We start from the raw sequence: 17,277 nt of genomic DNA on the forward strand, positions 1-17,277 counted from the left end.
ACGGAGTTGACATTGTTCCCACCACCACTAAAGTGCAACAAATCCCTCTATTGTGTTCCTGGTTTATCTGGTTCCTCTTGTTTATTAGCAGAGGTTGTTTGGCGCTGGCTCCAGCCCTGGGCGGGTGGAAAGAGTGTTGGCACGCACCAGAGAAGGGGAGGGAGGGAGTGGGGGGGATCGGGACTGGAGGACGAGAGCAGTTCATCAATGGCTGTATTGTCCCATCTTTTTTGTTGCTCCTGTAATGATATGTTCGAAAAAAGGGGATTAAAAAAAAAAAAAAAAAAAAAAGGCAAGGGTGTAGAGGGGGGGAGATGAGAGAGGGAGAGAAAGTCAAATTGCACAGAAAGACTCGATAAGAATGGCCGGTCTGGGCCCACAGCGGATGCTGTTGCAGCTGGGGAGGATGGGTCAGGACAGAGCCGCGACGGGGCTGCTCTGTGCCTTTATGCTGCTTATTCAGGTCGGGAGTCGTGAGCCCCAGCGGCTCAGGCTGGACCCACCCGTGCCAACTCTATTCATGGCCAGCTGGGACCACGTGCTCATGGCAGGGAGGACGGGGTAGAGGGAGTGAGGAGTTGGGGCTGGTGAGGAAGGCTAATCCTCACGTCCCTTGAGACTGAACCTTTGTACAGAAGAGGCAGCTGGGGGGTACAGCATCTTCTCAAAACACTGTTAGAGTCCTTCACCCTGCTTGGTTGTTGTCCCCCAACATACCCACCCATTATAAGTAGTAGGACCACCTCCCAAATTAGCAGGGATTTTCTTGCACCCAGACTTTGCTTATGTTTGCTCTTTTTCCCTGGAGCTGCCTATGGGCACATGCTCATGAGCAACTCCACTGGTTTTCATGGAGATCAGTGGGACAGTGCTCCCAGGGATTGATGGGGAATGGTAACACTTTGGTTGCCACTTTGCTTAAAGGCAATTGCCAGCAGAGTAAAATTGCCATAGGCACAGGGGCTTTGCCCATCATAGCTCTGCCTGTTGCCCAATGGAGCTGAAGGGCTGCAAACATCTCTAAGAGGAGCACATCCCTCCATAAAGAGCCTCATTGAGATCAAAGTGAAATTTATCAATAGAAGAGTGAAATTCTGTCTGGGATGCATAAGGGCATATTTCAGTTCATTTCAGGCCACTACTGGCCGGTTTTATCCCAACCACACTGTTTCTGCTCCAGTGACTCCACCACTTCAGAGGTGTCAGGTAGGGCCATGTTGATCTGAACATGCATAGGAGCTCTCTGGTGATTTTTAGTTTTTATTTCAAATGGCATAACTCAGAGATTGAGACATTATTTTGAACTTTAAATAGCAAGTTTTATTTCATTGTTTTAGGGTCTTGTGATTGACCTCTCATCTTTCAGCCTGGGTCAAGTTTTAAATGCAAAATGCTGGCTTGAAACAAAATGTCAGAAATTCACTTTGAAAATGTCCATTCACAGCATTTTGGCATGTAGAAAAGAATAATTCAGGAAGATTGCCTTGAAATGAAATGTTTTGATATTTTAAAAATCCGTCTCCCACACTCACTTTCCAGTCAAAAGTGTTTGTTGAATTGTCTGAATTTGCAACTTCATTCCCTTGAAATCCCATTTCTTAGCAAATTATTTACCAATAAATGCTTCCCTGGTACCAGTCATTCCCACCCAATGATGCCAATCCTTGCCATAACTGGGAGGTCTCAGGATCTCCATAACGTGGTGGAGCATGCTTGGATTCCTGCCTTCCCTGGGTCCCACCTTGGCACAAGTGATCTCAGAACTCAGCCATCAGTCTGTGTCACCTAGTCCCTGAAGGTGCCAATCCCTGACACCCAGCACTGGCACCACTGTAGCTTTGTGGCCTTAGAAATAAAGCTTAAGTTCATGGAGCATGGTCACAGAAGTTTGTGTGGTGGCAGTTCAGGGTGTTTCTAGAGGGACGTATGAGGAGTGGCAGGGATGCAAAGGTTTGAGAGGGGAGGAGAACACAGGACAGATCCCCCTCATCACAGGGATATATGCCAGTACATGCAGAAGAACCTCTTTCACCTGAGTGGAAAATGAAGTGTATCAAAGCCAAGAAGGATTGCTGACTTGATTAAAGTTAACATTTTTCATCCTCTCTTCTCCCATGTAAACATGAGTGAATTTGCCATAAAGAAATGTGCAAGGTAGTGATGACAGGATTATACTAGCTGCCAGAAGCTTCCCAACCCTTCATTTCATGAGCCATTCATGGTTCAGCTCCCCATCTCCTCCTCTGCTCATCACATCTCTTCAAGAAAATGAGCTTCTCCACTGTATGAAATCCTCAAACTGGATTCTGGCTTCCCTCAGTCAGATCCTGCTCTGCATCCAGCAGTTACTTCCATACCCAGTGTTAACTAAAGCATCTTCATGAAACAAGAAGCATCTTTCTGAAATGAAAAAATGAATAGGCAAGATTCAAAGCATGAATTGTCCAAGCAACTGGACCAGAAGGAATGGGCAGAAACTGCTGCACAGGAAGTTCCACCTGAATATGAGGAAGAATTTCTTTACTGTGCAGGTGACCGTGCACTTGAACTGGCTGCCAAGGGAGGTTGTGGAGTTTCCTCACACTCCAGAACTGTCTGGACACATTCCTGTGCCATGTCCTCTAGGATGACCCTGCTTGAGCAGGGAGGTTGGTCCAGATGATCCCCTGTTGTCCCTTTCAGCCTGACCCATTCTGTGATTCTGTGAATAATTCTCAGCAGCAGTCAAAATCACTTTTTGTTCAGATAAATCATCCTGGTCCACTTGTCCTTCGTGTCCTCCAGTCGAGTGAGAGGTGGCTTTATAGGACTTCTGGATTACAAGCCCAAAGAGTTACAGGGCTTTCCTTAAAAACATTTGGTCACATGAGTGTAACAGCAACCTGGAAACAGAGTACAGTTTTCTTGGACCAACTTGAACTGGGGGAAACATCAATCCTACACCTGAGCTGGACAGTTATGGGAATATATTGAAACCAAATCCCATCTGACATTCTTATGTCTCTCTCTTTTCTCATGGGCAGTCTAACCTAAGGCTACCTCCCAGTCTCACCAGCCCTCACAGCAGGTGGCACTGGTGGCTTTGAAGGAGAAGGTAGTGTCTGCCCAAAATAGGCCATGGCACATGGAGGAAAGGAAAGAGCACTGGGACCTGGATTTCTGCAGGCAAGTGCACCCCTGAGTGCACTCCTCAAAGGCAAAGCCTAGCCTGAGCTGCTTCCTCTGCAGGCAGCATCTTGATCACTCTGCAGATGTCCCCAGGAGCATTCAGTCAGCAGTGGTGAGGACAAGTCAGGTTGCCTCAAGGCTGTGCCTGCAAAGTGCCGTAGTTTGCAGCAGGGTCCACCTCTCTTTCCACGTCAGCAAGTAATGGAAAATAAAATAAATACACGCACATAAAGAGGATGTCTCATCCAGACCATGTGGGAGACAGTCCCTGGACTCTGAGGTATCAGCTATGCTCAGGGTAGGACTGACTGCTTTCAGTGGCATCCCTCAGGGCAGGGAGAAGACTGTGGCACTCACCATGAACTTCAGAGTCCAAGCTGTTGTCAAGAATCTTATCACTAGATTTTGCTTCCCAAACTCCAGGGAAGTTCAAGAAATCACTTTTCTGCCAGCAATGATCTGGGAGTTCTTAAATGGCTAACCACATTAAGCTGGAAATTCTTAATAAGCCCAGATTTTCCTAATCAAGAGGTACATTTGGGATGTTTTAAACCTAAGTTCCACCTCTTGGAAAGAGCACGGGCCCTGCTCCTCAAAGACAGTCGAACCCTGTGCACTTTGCTGGGGAGCAGGAGAGGAGTCACAGCCCCCCGGCAGGCGTGACACGGTGACTAGAGGAGCATGGCACTGCTCGCTGAGCATCCCGGCCCAGATGGCACAGCTGAACCTGCCGGGTGGCAGGACTCCCCGGCACCGCCGGCTGCACCAGTGCCTGCTCCCACGCTGTCCACAGCACAGCTGTCTGTGTCCCTTCTTCTTCCTGCCCCCAGGAGACATCGTGGTCCCCTGACCACCAACGTGGCCCCTCTGTCAGGAGTCCCCTGGCTCACTGGTCAGCTCCATTTGAATGGTGGCATGAGAATTTCTCCCTCATTCGCACAATCATCTTGCCTTGCCCCCCCTATCCCAGCCATCAATATCCTCCTTCCCTGCCTCCCTCCTCCTTCCCCGCCGCCTCCCCCTTCTCTCCCTGGAACTTCCCTGCAGCTGCAGAGCTGGCCAGACAATCGGGTGTTTTAGAGAAATACATTTTTGGGCTAATTTGCCATGCATAAGTGTTTCTCTTACCCTTTAAAGGCAGGGAACAAAGAGCACATTCTCTGGGAGCTCTGCCCTGTTGTGAGCAGCCCTGCAGCTGTAGAGCACTGTGCTACCCTCCTCTCTCCTGCTCTACTCCCTGCTAGCTGTGTAAGGAGATGGGGCTCTGCTTCTCTCCGGGACCACAACATCTCCTACCCGTCACTACACATTTCTTTCTGCTTTGTTGTTGTTTTTTTTTTTTTTAAAGCAGAGACAGAACAAGTGCAGAGGGAAAGGATTTGGCAGCACTATAGCCTAGACTGACTTGCCAGATTCTCCAGGTAGAAACTTTTATGATGAGACATCATTTATTTGTAAAGAGTCTTAATTTTCCTTTATTTAGGGTTTAATCCTGTGTCAAAGTATTTTTATTCCCTTGATAAGTAACACTATGGCAACGTCTTACACACACTATATTAGACTGGATGAAAGTTGAGATTTTGTTCTTTCAAGAAAACGTAGTCAAAATATAAATCCTGTAAGAGGTTTTCGGGTCCCGTTTTCTCACTTCAAACACTGGTTGCCATCCCTGCCTACCCCTGGAACTGTTTATGGTCAGGTTAAATGGACTTTGAGCAACGTGGTCTAGTGGGTGGCATCCCTGCCCATGGCAAGGGGGGTGGAACTAGATGACCTTTAATGTCTCTTCCAGACCACACCATTCTATGATTCTACGATTCTATGATTCTATGATTCTATGATTCTATGATTCTATGATTCTATGATTCTATGATTCTATGATTCTATGACTCCTGGCTAGGGAATTTCTCAGACAGGATGATTTTCCTTTTTAGGGATAAGATGCTGAGTGATGAACAAATTTGACCTGGTGGATCAAATTGGGAAGAAGATGCAGATGTTCTGCTATGAATCATTCACAGGTTGTGGAGAAGGAGATATCTGGACACTGAGGAACTAAAGATTTTTGTCAGCTTTTTGGGAATCTCATTTCAGCATTTTCTGAATAATCTTTTTCCTATCCATAAAAAGCTGGTCCAGCAAACAGCTTGCCAAGTTGGGTGGCAGGTTCTGATATGAGAAACATGGCTTTTAAATCACAAATAGTGAAATTACTCACACCAGTTCAGCAGCACTGCATTGAGGCAAACTTTTACCATCAAGCCCCCTCCCATCTGCTGTAAATATTTAACTCAGTCCAAACCAGTCCCATTTTCAGATCAAAATTCAACACAGCCTAAAGCTAACAGGAAGAGAGAGAAGAAAAGAGAAGAGAAGAGAAGAGAAGAGAAGAGAAGAGAAGAGAAGAGAAGAGAAGAGAAGAGAAGAGAAGAGAAGAGAAGAGAAGAGAAGAGAAGAGAAGAGAAGAGAAGAGAAGAGAAGAGAAGAGAAGAGAAGAGAAGAGAAGAGAAGAGAAGAGAAGAGAAGAGAAGAGAAGAGAAGAGAAGAGAAGAGAAGAGAAGAGAAGAGAAGAGAAGAGAAGAGAAGAGAAGAGAAGAGAAGAGAAGAGAAGAGAAGAGAAGAGAAGAGAAGAGAAGAGAAGAGAAGAGAAGAGAAGAGAAGAGAAGAGAAGAGAAGAGAAGAGAAGAGAAGAGAAGAGAAGAGAAGAGAAGAGAAGAGAAGAGAAGAGAAGAGAAGAGGTGCACTGGGAGGAATGCAAAATTCAAGAAAAAGTAAAGATATTATGAACTGTAGACTCAGATCCTGAGCTTCTAAACTAGGAAAAGCCAGCTTAGAGGAAATGATAGCTAGAGGAATGTATGACAGAAGAAGGTGTAATCAACAACAGCACCCAAGTGCTAGGACAATGGGACAGGTAGAGCCTCACCTGGCACAGCTCAATAAATCCCTCAGTTCCTTCCTGGCTCTGAGTTCTTTGCACTCAGCAAGGCTGGTTGGCATATACACCTAAGACTGCAGTTACAATAGGAGGCCATGAGTGGAGCCAAGGCTCAAAGACCTGCATTAACTGACAATGTAGTAGCATTTTTTGTTCACAGAACACTATCTCTTAGCTCAGCTGAGGTCTCAATGTTCTGAAACTCCTGCTTTGCTGTGCTACTGTGAATGAGTTACGTGAGGCAGCAGTGGAAAAGTTGAAGGTTTTTTTTTTAGTTTACAAACTCCAGAACTCTCTTCTGACCTTACAAGTAACTCCAGTAAGTGCCCATCAGGTATTAAAACCATACTGCCAAGAAAAAGACAATTTTTGCCAGACTCACCTGCAATAGTGAAAATCCCATTGAGCAATGGGTTTAATCATATTTAACATCCCCTCTGGGTAAATGTCCTTCAATCCCTTTAGGAATTGAGTTTGCAAATTCCCCTGGCAGGCTTGCAGGGGACATCACACAGCACAGGTGGCCTGAGTAGCACAGGTAGGTTGAACGTCAACACCAAGTGCCAACACAAATACCCCAAAGCCCTGGATGAGTTTAGTGGGAGCAAAACTCTCACTAACTCAGCTTTTGAGGTTACCATCTCAGTAAGAGAGAGAGAGAGATAGAAAGGAAAGGGAGCAAGAATGTCAGGGTGTGGGGGAGGGCTGGGAGCCTGCAGACTTCTGTTGCCACATGATTTTCCTGGTTTTCAAACTGCTGCTCTTACAGACATGCACGAGTCCCATGTGATGGCTTATTTACGAAAGCACAGTTGTAAGGCTGTTTGCATCTCACATCCGCTTGGCAGCCCACCTGACCACGGGATCCAGGGGCACCCACTGCATCCTCCCCATCTGCGCCATCAGGCCAGGGGGATGGGTGACCCATGATGGGAGGACACTGCTCCTGAGCTGGTGAGATGATGAAACAGAGAGGAGAATTAGCTTTCCACTGCTCTTGGAACCCCTTTGCCTGGCACTGTATTAGGAGGCTCCAGAGGCAGGGTGCTGTCCCTCCTGCACTGTTATGAGGCGAAGAAGTTTTTTTTGAGATCTGTCTGTCTCGCTCCTTTAGAGTACCCAGAAACAAGCTCGCAGTCAAACTGACACAGCATATGCTGATATCCCCTGTTTTTCTTCAAATAGGTGCAGATTCTCTTTCCTTGAGTGGAGCTTTTTCTGGTACCACCAGCCCAGAGTCTCTTTTCACCCAAAGATCCACTCAAAGGGGAAAATTCTATATAAGTAATGTGGAGGAGGCTAAGGGAGGGAGTTCACAATGAATTAAAGATGGTTGTTTCTTTGGAAATGGATGACTTGGCATGCTTTCAATTAGTTTGTACAGAGAACCCCTAATTCCCCTAATTTTCTCAGTCAGAGGGAGAATCAAGACATGAGCAAGAGAGACACAATGTGTAAGGAGAGAGTTTTTGAAGGCCAGCAATAGAACCTGAATTCACAGAGGCTGTGATGGGACAAGATTATGATGCAGTAAGCCATATATTTTTGGGGTTAACTCCATAGCATTCCTAGGAAAAACATCAATAGAAAAGTCATCACCTCATATGCTGAAGAGACCACCCCTCTGGTGATCTCTTCCAAAACCAAAGCTCCAATGAAAAAAGGTTATCTGGTGTTTTAAAACTTGAGTATGGTCAAACCACCCAATATCATCCCTAGCTCCTCTTTCCAGACAACCAATCGTTGTTTTAAATTGCCCAAGAACCAAGACTGCTACCTCACCACACAGATTACGTCTCCCATGGCCATGCCTCTTCACGCTCAGTAAATCGCCTCCATGAAGGGTTAATTCAACCAGGGCCTTTTACTCCAAGTTGTTTTCCAAGTAGCTGAGAGAATAGGTCTCTTGTTACAAACATGGCTTCTGGGCATTTGGTGATGCTTTCCCTTTTCTCTCTCTCTGTACCACAAAAGAATCTTTTGTTCTCATCCCTCTGTCTCATTTATTCTCCCCCACCCTGCTCTCGCCTCTTCCCTCCATTGGCTGCCAAGTGACTAAGGAATGGCAAAAAATGACCATAGCTTGGTCATGGCAAACATTTCTTCACCTATTATCTGATAGAGACCTTGAGCATCCATGTGAAGGCCCCTCTGCTTCCATTGGGCTTCTCTTAGAGATGGGGGAGAATGAGTCAGACAAACATGTAAGTTGAATCAGCCCAACATGCTAATGGAAATATCTTGTAAATTGAGTCATGGTGCCTGTTTCAGGAAAATCAAATGATAGGGACCCAGAACTGGCAGGAGTCAAGCAGCAGCTATGATGAGTCTAAATTTTCATGGGAACTCGGCATTTATTAAAAAACACATGAGAGGCACAAAAAGAGTCTCTTTCTTGCCTCCACATTTACTGATTCAGTTGGTTGTAAGCTGGTGCTAACACTCTCTGTTGGATGGGTTGTATAGTTTCCCTTCACTGCTGCTGTAAATCCTAGGCATGATCTCCCACCACAGAAAAGCTGTGGCAAATCCCCATGAACATCACGTCTTCCCACACCCCATTGAAATTATACTTCAGGCATTCCCACAGGCTTCCTTCCAGCTATAGTCTCCTTGCACATACTGCTTCACTGAGTCACCTCACACGTACAAAGATATGTAAAAGATCACATGATGCCAAAGTCACCGCAACTTCTACAATGACCTTTCTGCTACAGAAACAATTCCTTAGCCAAATTCCCACCTCCCTTCCTTTCACAGCATTTGGGTATATACTTCACTGGTACTGTGTTCTGCAACAAAATAAAATTCTTTAGTCTCACCTGATGCAAATCCTTTTGCCTTTCTTCTCTACTGACCCTCTTCATTCCTCTGACCACCCTTTGTCCTGAGTCGATCTCAGTCCATGTCACGCTTTAGATGAAAATGGCATATACTGCCTGTGTCCATCTGCCAAGCTTTCTGCACTCTTCTCCCATTTAGTGCCTTAACTATTTTGGAAGGTTCTTGAAACAATCATTAAATTTCAGCCCTAGCCACATCTCTCACACACACATACAAAGCTATGGATGTAAGGCGTTATGCAGAGAACTTTTACTCCTGTAGAGAAGGGGAATGAACTATAGATAAAAGGGCCATTATATTCCCATATTAGAAGGACTTCTTGTCTGGTGAATTTTAACCAAGCTGGTTAAAACATCATGAAAATGATGCACTGACCAACTCTTTATATTCATAAGGCTCTGCCCACAATAAGGATTTTTGCTTAGTCAACCATACTGTTTTGAAGGCAGTGTGCAGGGCAGCTTTCACTGGAAAGCCTCAAACTCATCCAATATGTAACGACAAAGGAATATATAATAATCCTTTTTCCTGCCTCCTGGATTCATCTAAATGAATCCCAACAAAGACACAGAGATTCTTCCTTCAACCTCAGCTGTGCTCCACTGCTCCCACAGTCACTCTGTGTAGATGGTGCTTGCCAGGACACTGATCATCTCCATCACAAAAGGCAACTGAAGCACCCTGACATGAAGAATTTTGCCCTTGTCAAAAAAACAAGTCCCTGAAAGATCCAGAAGCTCATTAATTCAAACGTTATGCATCTAACACTGCAAATTTAAACTTCCCCACCAAACAGTGCCCCTGATGAAGCAATGCATTGCTGGATACTCTTGGAATTCTACACTAAACAATGGTGAAACTTTAAGGAAAAGGCTTTGCTTCTCCCTGCTTCAATTCTACTTCACATGCTGGGATGCCACACTCCTGATGCGAAGACTACTGTAATCAAAGGCATTACACTGTCTAGAGAGCCCCATCAGGGTCATCTTTGCACCCTGTGCAGACCAAGAGGTCAGCTGTTGGAGTCCCTTTGGAAAAAAGAAACTACCACCATCTCTTTCACAAATGAGAAGCCCAAGGATGGGTTATGGATTCTTACTTAGATAATTTTGGATGAATCAAGAAAAGAGAGGAGGAATAGCTGGATGTCTAAATAAAGCCAATGAGATCACATGTTCCGCCTTTTTATCTGCTTTTCTCTTTCTGCTTTTGGACAACAAAGCTTCCTTTGATACAGAAGAAGAGGGGGGTAGGGATGGTGGGGAGAGGGGGTGCCAGAGTCACCCCAATGGCCCCCGGTCACTTATCCATGCTCCTTAATGTGATGTTCCCACTGACAGAGACAGAAAAAAACCAGTGATCTCATGATTCCAGAGACGATTCATGCAAACAACCCTGGGAGATCAGGGGTGAAGGGGACAGGAAAGAGGGATAAAGGATGAGTGAGGAAAAGCAAGAATGGGAGAGGAAAGGGTAGGAACTATAGGAAGCAGGACCTGGGGGGACAACTATGAATGGAGGTAGAAATTGAAGGTCAGACTCCAAAAGAGGATATGCAATTAGGGATTGTAGAGAAAAGGAGAAGAAAGAGGAGCTTTGAGACCAAGGGTAACAAGACTGGTGGAAGAAGATTGAGTGTGAGGTGTGACACTGCATGGCAGGACTTGAGGGCAGGGTCAGGGATATGAGCTGACTGAGTTCTCTAAATGTGGGAAAAGGGAGGCTGGGCTCAGAGACAGCATGATGAGGAACAAGGGCTTGATATGAGTGTGGGAAAGAAAGAAGGCAGAATTAGGAGCAGAAGAGTTAAGACTTGCTGAAACTTGCTTCTTCTCCATATTGCTACACAAAACCAGGTCACCAAATCTGCCAAGAGAATAAAACTGGTCTCTCTCAGTCCCAGACCAAACAGATGCCAGATAGATTTATTACCTGAAGCATTCAGCCATGTCCCAAGCAAGCAGTGGTTATGCAGTGGGGCTGAAAACAGGCAGGCTGGTTTGTACTTTTGTTGGGCTGATCTCACTGAAGAACTTCACTTTTTCACAGAGGAGCACTGTCTGTGTATTACACCTCACCTGCCAGCAGCCATTTCATTCAGCCTTCCTCTTTTCCTTCCCCCATTAGTCCTTCCCTTCTCCCCTGCCTCCATCCTTCCTTGCCACCTTGCCACAGGGAGACAAGAGATCATCACAGCTGGCAGGAGACATCCCTTCTTCTCCATCTCCCCAGGGGACCTGTCACCCCAGCAGCAACTTGTCCCTAACCAGTGAAGCCACCCCAGCAGCAACTTGTCCCTAACCAGTGAAGCAGTCATGGCACAGCGGGAGACTTTTTAGCCCACAGGACTCCTGATGGACCGGGGACAAATAGTGGGATGAAAGACTGGGGAAACAACTAAAAGAAAAAGTGTCTCTCACAACAAGCTGCCATCTCCATGTCTCACAGCTCTCCCCAACACTGGCCTGTCCCAGGGGCTCATCACATTTCCCTGCTCCTCTGTCTGCTCTGTGGCAGCTAATCAGTGACCCACTGACAGTCTCTGTCCATCACTCGTCCCTGCACGCAATGGGGTAATTAAACCCTGACCCTGGGCTCCTTTTATCCATTTCCTCTGCACAGTCACTCCCCGAAATGGCAGAGGGGAGGGCCTGCTGTGGAGGCTCCTGCCCCAGTCTCCAGCTCTAAGGAAGATGTGAAGCACAGGAAGGACTTGTGAAAAGAAATATTCTAAGGGGGCAGCCAAAGAGGTATTGACTGGTACAAAGCTTCCTACATGATTGTGCTGAGCTCTGCTGACCAACTCCACCAGGCAAGGCTTTGTAAACCTTCAATTCTTTACCATCATGCCCACAGGCTGTCCAGCTTCCTTCCCCTGCCCAAGCATACCTACACCACCACTCCTCTGCATGTCTTCAGGGCAGTGCCAGGTATGATCCAACCCAGTGCCCAGCTCAGATCTAACAAAAAACAAAACAAAAAACAAACAAAAACAACAACAACAAAAAAGCAGCTTTCCAGAAGTCCAAATATATCCAGCCCTGAGCTTGCACACACACAAGATCAGCGCAGTTTCTGCCCTCCCTGGTGTGAACCCTTTGCCTCCACTTGGACTAAGCCAAATGCCTCAGGCCTGACACAAGACTTTCCTCATTAAACACCTGTAGAAGGGCAGAGGGAGGTCTCAGTGACAGGGTGAATCCTGTGGACCTCAGTGGATGGATGCAGGAGCTGGCTGGGACAAGGTGATGCTCTTGTCTGCACAGAAGGATAATGGAGGATATTCCTAGTGACAGACAGAAGTCACAAAATGCAAGGAAGTAATTTTTTTTTTTTTTAACTTCTCTTTCTGCTTTCTGGCACTCCACAAAGTTTATTACACAGGTTGATAAACAGCCAGAAATTATCCTGAGCAATCCAAACTCTGCTTCCTCCTCCCTACCCTGAGTGGGGAAGCTGCCTCCCTCCCACGCATGAGCAAGAAGGGCTGGGGCCACCCGGGGAAGGGCATGACGGGTAAAGCAGTGCCCCCAGACAATCAAGCACTGTCCCAGGCACTGCACACCCTTGTCCTGGGAACAAAAGAGTCACACACAAGAGACCTGACTGTGAAGCCTCCATCCGCTTTCATCACTGACCCTCAGGGCAGTCAGGGCACAAGGTCAGCCCACTTAAACTCCAAACTCAGCCAGAAATAGAGCTGGGAAGTGGGCAAGGGTGGCCAACTGCAGGGGTCCCCAACCATTTGAGGGGTTCTTTGACTGAGCCATTTCATTTCATCAAAGACACATTTTTTTCTGGAAGGAAAATGGAGAGCAGTGGGTGTGAAAGGAGTAAGGGGGAGGCAGGGTGTTCACCATGAATTATGACCACTCTCAACAACAGTCTTTTACATTGCAGAGGTGAGGAGAGGATGGGGTAATTGGGCATGTTAGACCCATGCATAATGAGGGCAAGTCTCTGCCTGTTTCCCACCCCTCACTCTGCTTCTGCTCATGAGATGTGGTCTCCTGTATGCCCTGCTGCTATTCTGCTGTGGAGCTCAACATCCCAAGGGCTCATCCCAAGGACCACAAGCTTTGACAGCGCCTTGCCAGACCAGTAGTGCCCCTGGGCTGTGCAACAGAGTGTAGTCATGTCCCTGGATTGGAAAGGCTGAAAGTTGCCTTACAAATAAAAAATGATCAGCCAAACCAGAGTTTATGCTTTCCACCCACCTGCAGGGTCTCAGAAAACCCATTAGGCTTTAAGTTGCCTTTAAGGTTTTTCAGGTTGCAAGTACTGATTTTGTAAGTAATGCTTTCATAGAGGTAATAGAGTACTGCTTTTCATAGAGCTACACCAGATACTCCTGAGACTTATCTACTTGATTGGGAGAAGAAATCTGTGGGGACAAAGTCCAGGGGCACTGAAACGTGCTTGATGCGTATGGAAATACAATGCATCTGCCACAGAGCCTTGTCCATTTCCCCCAGCTTCCCTCTGGATAAACCTCAGAGAATCCTAAATGCAGGAAATTTCAAAGGAAGGACAATGAAGACACCCACTGAAAGCAGCCCCCTATTCCACCCCAATAGGGCCATGTCCTGCCTGCCCCAAACAGAGGCTGCTGCAAGTGCTTGCAGCACCCAGCAGAAGTGGGGCAGGGAAAGGGCAGGCAGGCTCTGGAGTGATGAGCAGGGAATACAATCCCCACATTTACTCACTGAAAGTTCCCCCTGAAACAGACAACATGGCTCAAGGGACAGCAGTCAAGAAGGATGTTAGTCCAAAGTTAGTTGTGTTGACACTGAAAACAGTAGCAGAAAAGCAGCCAGAAACATGAGATTCAGCACAGTCCCAGTACACAGAAATATATCTGAGTGCCAAGAAGCTAACCAGTCATGCAACGTGTGATCTGCTAGCAGACTCCTTATTACACGTGATGAAAGACAAGAAGAAGGCAGTTTTGATTCTCAGAGTTTTCATGGATTGTGTACTTTGGGATAAAAAATCTCTGTATGTGCAAACTAAGCCCTCTTGATTGAAGCCATCTTGGTAGACTGTAAGCAGTGAGCCCAATTTTCAAGAGAAAGCTGCATTTCAAATTCTTGATAGAATTAATCTGACCTATTCTTGAAAATGAACAGCTTCCTGGGATTTTTTTAAATGCTGTCTAATCTTACTTTTTTTGGATTTTAAGTAACCATTTTCATCAGCAATTCATTACTTTTCCCCTTGGGAGAAGGTAATCAGCTGGATTTCTACTATTGAGACAGACATGGCTTTAGGGCACATGCAGATTCAATCTCCATCTCACACAGAGAATCCAATCGATCTTGGACACTTTGAGGCAGCTGTGCACAAAAGGCAGGGTCAGTCAGCACACGTGTACAAAGGCTGATGCTTCAGGGATGTACTGAAGGACATGCACAACGCACACACTTCACTGGAGCAGCACAAAACAAGGCTCAATCAAACCTACAGGTTTTGGCCTTGTTAGTGTCAGCAGGTCTAGTTTTTCACCTCGGGCGAGTTCTGCTTACTGTCTTCCTTTTGAATGGCAGGAGCTGCCAGCAAAGGAAACATTCACTGCTTGTTCGTCTCCCTTGCAGCTGTAGTAGCAGAAGTGAACAGCAAGAGAAATGAGGTCCTGCAACTTCTTTTAACCAGTCTGATACCCAGTCAATGCACAAGGCTCTGAGAAATCCCCTTGGGTGCAAGCAAATGATTCTCATTATTCAAGTGTTCGCCTATATGTGTGAAAAGCCTCTTTTTTTCCACTTTGCAGTAGAACAGGAGAAATATCCCACCTTGGCAAACCCTGAATCCAGGCCCCCTCCTGCAGCAGCAGTTCGGACAGTGACCACACGGTGACGCTCCATCCTTAGAAAAGGAGCCCAGCCGGTGCCGGGGCCACCCTGCCAAGCCCCCGGGCGACCGTGCGGGGACAGCGCGGGGACAGCGCGGCCCCCGCCGCACGGAGCAGTCCTGCCGGGGCGTGGGACGGACAGCGGGCTCGAGTCCTGCCCGTGTGCCATTTGCTTAAGCAGCTCTCTGTATTAGCTGTCAGCTTTGGGGAGGGTTCTGCGGGATGACCTCTTTGCTTGTTTTGCAGGTTCTCTCTCAGGACAGCAGCATCGCAGAATCTGTCCAGCTAAATTGTCACTGTCTCTAGGGCCACCCCCTCTCTGGGCTGATGTAACAGTGCTTATCCACCCTCACAATGATCTTTTTTTTTTTTTTTCCTTTTGTTGCACTCTAATTCCAACCTGCAACTTGCAGCCCCTTTCTCTGGTCTTTAGCTGTGCAAAACCCCTTAGAATCTGGCTCTGTCTTCTCTGTATCACCCTCAGCCACAGTCAAGTGCTGTTGCACTGCCGAGTCCCAGCAAGCTCTTCGTGCAGAGACCAGAGTCTGGCTCAGCAGCTCTGGAGCCTCAGTGATGTAAAACTCCCGTCAGTGGCCAAGGTCAGAATGTCAGCCTCTTTTCTTCAGAGAGCTCCCACCTGAAGGACTGCATTTCTCATTCAGCTTCCCTTCATAAATAAATCACATCTTAGACCCAGGACTTCAAAATGATTATTAACAACACACTCTTTCCCCCTGTAGTCCAGCATTATGGGTGGCTTCAGTCAGTTTTTTGATGTATGTGGACAAGAGGCTCACGGGGCTGCAGACCACAAACACTGACTGCCCTCTCAGCCAGCAAGAGAGGTCATCGCCATGGGCCAGTCCCTGTTCCTAGTCACGGAGGAGTTTTCAGTTCAAAGAGTACAATGTTGGGGTGTTTTTTTTTTTTTTATCTGCGTCAGTAAGTCGGGTTTGGCAGCCTGGCAGTTGCTCAGAAGCAGCTAGAAAAGATGACACATAATGCAACAAGGCGACCACATTTCTCTGGGAAATCAAAGCATTCTCCCAGTGGTGGTGCTGTCACGATGGAGGCAGCAAAACCATTTGAACGCCCAACCACCGCCCTCACGCACATCACAGAGGAGAGGAACGCGTGTTAGCCTGGCCATCCTGCCGCACACACGGCGCTGCACTGCTTTTGCACCCAGTTGTGCTGACTGGCTTCCACATCCGCTGGCATCCCATGCTTCCTCGGGCCGCTCCTGGCCTGCCAGCAGTAGGGGTGATTGTGCCAACCAATTTCACAGAATCACTGAATCAATTAGGTTGGAGAAACTCTCTAAAATCATGAAGTCCAACCTGTGACCAAACATTACTGGGTCACCCAGATCACGGCACTGAGTGCCACGTCCTGTCTTCCCTTAAACACCTCCAGGGACGGTGAACCCACCACCTCCCTGGGCAGCCCATCCCAGTGCCCAATCACCCTTTCCGCGAAGGAATTCCTCTTAATGTCCACCCTAAACCTCCCCTGGTGCAGCTTGACTATGCCCTCTTGTCCTGCCACTGGTTGCCTGGCAGAAGAGACCAATCCCCACCTGGCTGCAGCCTCCTTTCAGGGAACGGGAGAATGACCAGGTCACTCCCGGGCCTCCTTTTCTCCCGGGCCCCGCTCCTCCCGTCCCCATGGCAACGCGGCGGGCGCGCGGGGGGCGGGGCTCGGGCGGGCGCTTCCGGGCGGTGCCGGCGGTGACGTGGCCGGCGGGGGCTGACGGCGCCGCGCGGCCGCTTCCGGTGAGCCTGGGGCCCCTCAGGGACGCCCCCCCGCGGCTGCCCCCGGGACGGTCCCGCCGGGCGGGGTGGGGCGGGGGCTGAGCTCGCCCCCTGCCCGGCCAGGCACTGCCCGCAGCCCCTGCCCGGCCCGCAGCCCCTGCCCGGCCCCGTCTCGGGGGCTGCGGCACGGTGAGCAGCCGGTGAAGCCCTGGTCCCTCAGGGTGGGGTGCTGTGGAGGTGACCACCTTCCCGGCGTCGCCGTGCCTTGGACGCCGCCGAAGGGTGGGCGAAACCCAAACGTGCCAGCTAATTACTGCCCGAAGTGAAATGGGAAGGGGTTTTGTGCATGGGGAAATAATGAGGCTTTCGGTGGAAAGCTTGAACACGGCCTGCCGAGAGCGGCGGTGAACGTCAGAAAGTGACGTGACTTGCTGTGAAGTCGAGAACATGGAGATGTGTGGTGGATGTCGGGGATAAAACTGAGTGTCCTTAGCAGCCGTGGTGCAGGTCGAGCGTGGGAAGAAGCAGGTTCGGGAAGGGACCACGTTTTGTTCTGTGCCTTGCAAATGCTGCACCTTTGTCAGTCTTGGGTTTGGAACGTGCAGCATTCAAACTCGAGGACTTTCTTCTCGAGCAGAGAACCAGGGACACCTGACTCATTTTTCATCTTTTGATATAAAAGCAGAGACTACAATGTGGCCTTCCAAAAAAGTAGAAGGAGA

The 17,277-nt window shown here is 48.0% G+C and overlaps 1 protein-coding gene and 1 long non-coding RNA gene across 10 annotated transcripts in view; one reads left to right on the forward strand and one right to left on the reverse strand.

The window, feature by feature from the left end:
- Positions 1-17,277, forward strand: part of PICK1 (protein interacting with PRKCA 1) — a 30,092-nt gene that overhangs the window by 4,096 nt on the left and 8,719 nt on the right. Inside the window, exon 1 of one of the 9 annotated variants that reach the window (XM_086887441.1) lies at positions 15,950-16,107. The exons of 1 other annotated variant lie outside the window; for it this stretch is intronic. The gene's annotated coding sequence lies outside the window, so the exon portion shown is untranslated. Of the gene's footprint in view, positions 1-15,949; positions 16,108-16,481; positions 17,084-17,277 lie in introns of those variants that run through there. 7 more of the 9 variants (XM_086887439.1, XM_086887440.1, XM_023935611.2 and 4 more) reach the window with 7 other exon arrangements.
- LOC111935279 (uncharacterized) lies at positions 12,374-16,483 on the reverse strand. The gene is made up of 2 exons (XR_015286406.1): positions 16,381-16,483; positions 12,374-15,783 (listed from the first exon to the last, which is right to left on the reverse strand). It is a non-coding gene; the product is annotated as an uncharacterized LOC111935279 (long non-coding RNA).

This window comes from Cyanistes caeruleus, chromosome 4, assembly GCF_971803275.1.
Source record: "Cyanistes caeruleus chromosome 4, bCyaCae1.hap1.1, whole genome shotgun sequence".
Lineage (NCBI taxonomy): Eukaryota > Metazoa > Chordata > Aves > Passeriformes > Paridae > Cyanistes > Cyanistes caeruleus.